Source organism: Dasypus novemcinctus, chromosome 5, assembly GCF_030445035.2.
Source record: "Dasypus novemcinctus isolate mDasNov1 chromosome 5, mDasNov1.1.hap2, whole genome shotgun sequence".
NCBI classification, from domain to species: domain Eukaryota; kingdom Metazoa; phylum Chordata; class Mammalia; order Cingulata; family Dasypodidae; genus Dasypus; species Dasypus novemcinctus.
Genome location: NC_080677.1, coordinates 41,870,457 through 41,877,724, shown reverse-complemented (window position 1 = coordinate 41,877,724; position 7,268 = coordinate 41,870,457). Strand labels below are relative to the sequence as shown.

The following is a 7,268-nucleotide window of genomic DNA, read 5'->3' as shown; positions in this document are numbered from 1 at the left end:
GTTAGCAACCAAAAATCCTAAAAGTACAAAATGTGGTACAGGAAGAGGAGATATGGCAAATAAGGAAACCTATGATGTGGATTTGGCTGAGTGGAAGAAATCATTGGGACCCTAATTCATATTTCTAGCTGAGAAATTGGAGCCTGCCAGCTCCTACCTCAAAGAAAAATTCTGACCATTGAAATTTTCTTAGCCACATGAGAAGTGACAGATTTCATCATTCATTCTTTTTGCATTATAGGTATTCCTAAGTCTAAATACTATCCTCAATGGCATATCGAGATCTGAATTTAGGGGAAGAATAAACTTCTCATTTCCAAATGATAGGAATTAACAAAGACATTGTTTTCTCCCATAAAAGTTTTTTTTTCAAAGATTTGTTTATTTATTTATTTATCTCCCCTTCTCCACACCCCCCCCCCCCCGCCCCCGGCCAGTTGTCTGTTCTCTGTGTCTATTTGCTGCGTCTTCTTTGTCCACTTCTGTTGTTCCAGCAGCATGGGAATTTGTGTTTCTTTTTGTTGAGTCATCTTGTTGTGTCAGCTCTCCATGTGTGCGGCACCATTCCTGAGCAGGCTGCACTTTCTTTCATGCTGGGCGGCTCTCCTTAACAGGCACTCTCCTTGCGTATGGGGCTCCCCTACATGGGGACACCCCTGAGTGGCAGGGCACTCCTTGCGCGCATCAGCACTGCGCATGGGCCAACTGCACACGGGTCAAGTAGGCCTGGGGTTTGAACCGCGGACCTCCCATGTGGTAGACGGACGCCCTAACCACTGGGCCAAGTCCTCTTCCTCTGTCCCATGGCAGTTTAAATTAAGTGGCTTCTTTCTACCCAATGCACTGATGTTTCAAGTTTCTGCTAGAAATAATTTACCTCTCAATAGCCATTTCCATCTATTCACTGAACTAATCAGATACAGGAAAAACTTAATTACTCCTATCCAAAAACAAAACTCTGGTGATCAGTTCAAGGATTCAAGAAGTGGAATATCAAAATGTTCAAACAATAAGTACATGGTTAGCTTAAGTTAATAGCCCAATTTTGAAAATTGAGAAGAAGGGACCTGTATAAAGCAGAAACTGCATGTAAGAAGTTGAACCACCAGGATTCTAGATATAGTAGGGCAGAGAAAAATTATATAGATACTGTTGCCTGTGCTCTTAACCATTCACACTATGTATTTGCTGGGTCTAACCAGTGGCAACCCTTAAACACCAGCCCCAAACCCCTGTCCACAAAGAGCTCGCTTAAAATGTAGGCTAAGAGCACACAGGAGGCAGATTTCCTAAGGATACACCTATACTCTAAAGTGGATAATAATACCTACCCCACATTAGGCCGAAAGAATTAAATAAAATCCTAAAATGTAAAATGATGAGCACAAGCTGGCACAAAGTACTCCTCCAATAAACTGTAATTGCTATCATTATAGTTTTGGAAACTTGCATGTGCTTACAGAATGTTCTTATCCCCAAGTGCTCTTCCCTGCCCTTCCTCTCTCAGTTTTCACATCACTTGCCTCACTTTCTCTGTTTATGTGGAAATAAGAAACGTTATTTTATGCTGCTTTTTTCAAAAAGTGGAACAAAAGCAAACTTCTTTGATTCAAGTCTGGTTGATGAGCTAAAGCAAGGGCTATATTTGTATTTAATATGTGAATCCAGTTTTTCCCAGTATTACCCTACATGGAAAAATTTTGGAAACCCATAAGGACATTTTTGGATGTCCCAAAGACTGGAGAACACTATTGGTATTTAGTGTGGGATCAGTGATGCTAGACAGCCCAGCAATGCAATACATTGTTAAATATTGCTCCAGACATTAATGTGATAAAATTAGAATAAATTAAACCTGCGCCCAATTATCTTAGCCTAGACTCTATTGCTGTTGTATATAAAAACAAAAGTACAGGGAAGCAGATGTGGCTCAAGAAGTTGAATGCCCACCTATCACATGGGAAGTCCTGGATTCAGTTCCCAGTCCTCCTAAAGAAGACGAGCAAGATGGCAAGCTGAGGCAAATGGGCTGGTGCAGCAAGGGGATGCAACAAGATGGTGCAATGAGATGATGCAATGAAATGACACGATGAGATAATACAACAAGGAGATACAATGAGGAAACACAATGAGAGACACAACAAGCAGGGAGCAGAGGTGGCTCAAGCAATTGGGTGCCTCCCTCCCACATGGGAGGTCCCAGATTCAGTTTCTAGTACCTCCTGAAAAAAGAAGACAAGCACACAATGAACAGACACAGAGAGCAGATAGTGAGTGCCAACTATGGGGAGGGGGGCAGGGAGAAATAAATAAAATAAATCTTAAAAAAAAAAACTAAAGTACATATCAACATACTATAGTAAACATTCAGAGACTCGGAACAGGGGTTATTTACCAACTGATTTGGGAATGGTTCATTATTTTAATACCTGATATGTCTGGATGGGCACAAACCAGCTGTAAATGTACCTGTGTCCTCATATTTTTTTTTATTGAGGCAATTAACAAATCAAGATTAAGTGAAAATTTTACAAGAAACACATTAATAGAGCTGGTAAAAATATATCATTCTTGTAGGGCTTAAAAGGGAGATTTGAAAACTATAAATATTGTCACTGGAAGTTTTAAAATTTTTATAATAAAAATATGAAGGTCTCGTTTCATATCTGAGAGTACAGATGATCACAGAGGCAGTAAGCCACACAATGCTGGAAAAATGATGATCCTACCAGGTGTATGATAGGTTATGTGGTATGATGAAGAAAAGAAATCTAAATTATTGCCTCTCATTAAAGAATGATACTATTTTAAGGAGAACCAATCAAAACAGTGACAGATGGAAAAATTCAGTTGTCTAATAAATAGCAGTCAAATGGATTTTCATTACACATATTCTGCATGATAATGAGACTTTAAGTGTATGTAACAATTTTAAGGGAAAAAAGTTATAGAAGAAATGATTTTTTTTAATTGGACACAAGTTGGCAAGTGTTTGAAACCCTTGAAATTAATCCACAAGAAAAAGTATTACCTTTTCTAATATTGTTACTTATGCAAAAGGGAAATTGTCATCAAGGAAACTTTTTTTTAACAACTTTGAAAAAGTAGCACTGGGTATTTAAGCAATTCATTGTATTATTCTTAGACAATTGCTAAGAATCACAGTGAGAGATTCCACAAATCAAAATATTCTATTCACAAAATTAAGAGTATCCCTTAAAATAATAGATTATTTTATAAAGCATTCTATGATATGAAGATGAGTGTGTACATCTTATTCTTCGAAAGGAAATAAGTTGACCCTCTGATGGAAATTATTTCAATTTTTTTAGTTTAATATCTGATACTGCATGGATTATAATTTACAATGTAGTTTACACTCTTCCCCAGTCTATTCAATGGGTTATGGCAGGATATATAATGTCCTGCATCTGTCCCTAAAATATTATTCAGGACAACTCCAAGTACCAAAAGCAGTGCTCCAAAATGTGTTCACCAAATGCAATGAATGTGCCACAATAATGAAAGAGATTGTTGATGTGGGAGGAGTGGGGTGGGGTGGGATGTGGGGTATCTGGGAACCTCTTATATATATATATATATATATTTTTTTTTTTTAATATGGAATGCTTCACAAATTTGCATGTCATCCTTGCACAGGGGCCATGGTAATCTTCTCTGTATCGTTCCAATTTTAGTATATATGCTGCCGAAGCAAGCACTCTTATATTTTTTAATGTTAACATTTTTTGTGATCTATGTATCTTTAAAAAAGCAAGAAAATTAAATAAAAATTTAAAATTTTTTTAAAAATTTGATGTTAACTTTTGTTTAATATTATTGATTTTTATTCTATCAATGAAAAATTAAGCAATAAAATTAAAACATTGTGAAATTACTTGACTACTTCTCAAATATATTTAAAAGGTTAAATGAAATCCTCCTTGAGATGGAAGGAAATGAGACGATTAAAGTAAAAGAAAGTTTAATGAGAGTCAATAGACAATTTTACATAACTTTAAAGTAACCTTGCTCACAGAATTTTCAGTTTCCATTTTTTCAGCAATTAGAAAATTACTTCAAATATTGACTCAAAAATATACTCTCAATTGGAAACTATTAAAAAGATTTGATTATGACATTCAAGATCTCTATGATCTTTACAATATCATTTTAGGCAGTGATTTATCCATTTTAAAAGAGAAATGGAACATGTTTTCCAGCATTTTAAGGAAGAGTTAACTGAACTAAAAATTGACTTTAGCATAATTTAACCAGTAAAACTACAAAAGTTTTGGCTCCATTAAGACTTTTATACTTACACTTTGGAAAGAATCTCAATTACTTATTTGTGACATTTCCAATTACTTATTTGTTTGAAAAGAGTTTCACTGAGAAAGTAAAATTACTGCAAAATATCAAAGCAACTGCACATATGCATCAAAAGAGAGATTTTTAATAGATTTAGAACAAAATATTAAATTAGCAGACATATATGAAATGCTGGAATATCATTGAGGTTTATTTAAAAAGAATATTTTTAAAAATATTTCATATAATGTCATACTCTTCTTAGATATTTTTGAAGGATAACGGTAAGTGATCTAAGTTGTGAAAATTGTATTTGGGAATTAACTGTCTTTGGTTTGCTGTTGCTTTTCAATCTTTCTCTGATACTGTGGCCTATTTCCACTTTCTTTTTCAATTCATCCTCTACTCCCCATTACTTACCTAAGGTCATGATTTTCAAAGTCTTTTTTTTTCCACATAAATACCTCAATAAATACCTCAGATAAGGGCATTTTAAAAACACAACCAATTCTTCATTATCACATATAGCAAAATTAATGATAATTGATTAATATAACCTAACAATTAATGTTCAATTTTCCCCATTTGCCTCAAAAATATCTTTAACCATTGGTTTGTGCTAATCAGGATCCAAAGAAGTCAAAACACTGCACTGCAAGGACATATGTATCTCTAAAGGCACTTTTGGTCTACAACAGGGTCTACCCTCCTTTTCTTCAGGCTATTTGTCTATTGAAGAAATCAGGTCTGTATTAGTTAGCCAAAGGGGTGCTGATGCAAAATACCAGAAATCTGTGGGCTTTCATAAAGGGTATTTATTTGGGGTAGAAGTTTGGTTATCAGCCCATAAAGCATAAGTTACGTCCCTCATCAAAGTCTGTTCCCACTGTGTTGGAGCAAGATGTCTGCTGACATCTGCCAAGAGTTCAGGCTTCCTGGGGTTCCTTTCTTTCCAGGACTTGTTTCTCTCTGGGCTCAGCTGCCCTGCTCACTCTACAAAGCCAGCTGTAGGCTATTAAGCAAACAGCTCTCTTTCTCTCCTCTGGGCTCAGTTTTCTGGTCTCAGTTGCTCTGCTCCTCTGTGTGCTTACTTTCTGGGCTCCAGTTCAAAACTCCAACCTCCCTTCTCTGTCTTGTGGTTTTTCTGTGAGTCCCCAACCCCTTAGTGTACTGATATGGTCCAATCAAAGCCTTAATCATTATTTAATCAAGTAAACCTCTGAATCCAATATTACCTAATATGCCCAGAGGAAAAGACCAGTTCACAAACATAATCCAATATCTATTTTTAGAATTCATAAATAATGTCAAATTGCTATAAGATCTTTTTTTCCTGTAGGCTCCCCCATGATTTTGGTTTGGCTGATTGCATCTTCATGGTATCTTCTAACATGTACTTCCATCATCCCACATTTTCTATAAACAATAGTTCATCTGAGGTTTAATTAGCTTTAGGTTCAATGTTTTGGCAAGAATAAATTCTAGGTATTACTGTAGACTATTGTAGCATATCATTAGATACATAATGTCCATCTGTCTTACTTTTAGTGTGTCACTTTTGCTCAGTGGGTCCCAGTATTAGTTTGATCCCACCTCGATAAAGTTGATGACTTTTCACCTAACGGTTTTAGCTGCCATTGATGACTATTGCCTAGAACTGTTATTCACTGCAGTTTGTAAAAATGGTGATATTCTAACCCTATAATTCTTCCAAGTTTATTATCTAGAATTTTTCTCTAACAAATCTTTTCCTTATTAATTGTCATCTTGAAATACTGTTCTTAAAGGAAAGGCAAGATGAATGCTTGTTTCTTTCCCTGTATCATTATTTAAATGAGTTGTTGCCTAGGCATGAACTCATGGACTTTTATATTTTTTAATGTTTTAATTCATTGCAACCCCATTTTTAGCTTGTGGGAGTCCCTTCAAGTTGACTTTACTGTCCTCTTCATATGATCCAGTGGTCATTGATACCTTTCTATCTTTCAGACATAATCTGTCCCAAGCTAGTGTTGTACATTTCTTACCCAGACCTGGAATCTGGTATTTCTCCAAAGAACTCTGTTTCCTTTTTATGAGAAATGGTATTTATAGACCACAATCCTAATAACAGAGGAACTCATTGCTATTGGGTTGCTCACCGATTCTCAAATTGTACAGTAGAAGAGCTAACATGGCAGTACAGTCTTTAGAAAGAAATTTAAGTTTCCACTGATGGTGGCAGTTTGAGATTATTTATGAATTCCAAAAAATGAGACTATGTTTGTAACTGGTCTGTTCCTCTGGGCATGATCCCCTTTGATCGTGTTAGATTCAGCTAAGATGTCTGTGATTAAAGTATGTTACGACTAGAGTTTTGATTTGACCACGTCAGTAGAGTGTAACTCAGTTTAAGTCCCCACCCCCTTGGTGAACTATATAAACAGATATTCTCTTAAGAAGACACACAGAAGAAGGCACAGGAAGAAAGAGAGTTCTATAGACACAGCAGAGGAGAAAACTTTGATCCTGTGGCCCTGGGAAGAGAGATGAGCCATTTGCCCGATAGTTTGCAGCTGAAGAGAACAGAGCAGCTGAGCTGAGGAAGCCTAGAAAGAAACAAACCCTATTCCAGCCTACAGCTGAGATCAGAAGAAGCTGGGCCCACAGAGACTTAAGAGGAGGAAGGAAGGAGAAACCAGGCCCACTATCTTTAACACGTGGCAACTGGCTTGGGCGATAAAGTACCTCTTATGCTACCTTGAGTTGGACTCTTTAGAGTCTTGAAACTGTAAGCTTTTACTCCAAATAAATACCCTTTATAAAACCAACAGATTTCTGGTGCTTTGCATGGAGTACCTCTTTGGCTGACTAATACACTGATATTTCCAATTCCTTTTAACTTCTTTTTCCTTAAGCTAAAAAATTGGGGGTCACCAGTAACATTATCCAAGGTCATTTTAATAATTCCATGACAT

The 7,268-nt window shown here is 36.3% G+C and overlaps 1 non-coding gene across 1 annotated transcript; it reads right to left on the bottom strand.

The window, feature by feature from the left end:
* Positions 1 to 3,615: 3,615 nt before the first annotated feature.
* On the bottom strand, positions 3,616 to 3,722 carry LOC111766414 (U6 spliceosomal RNA). Its single transcript, XR_002798470.2, has one exon. It is a non-coding gene; the product is annotated as a U6 spliceosomal RNA (small nuclear RNA).
* Positions 3,723 to 7,268: the final 3,546 nt, after the last annotated feature.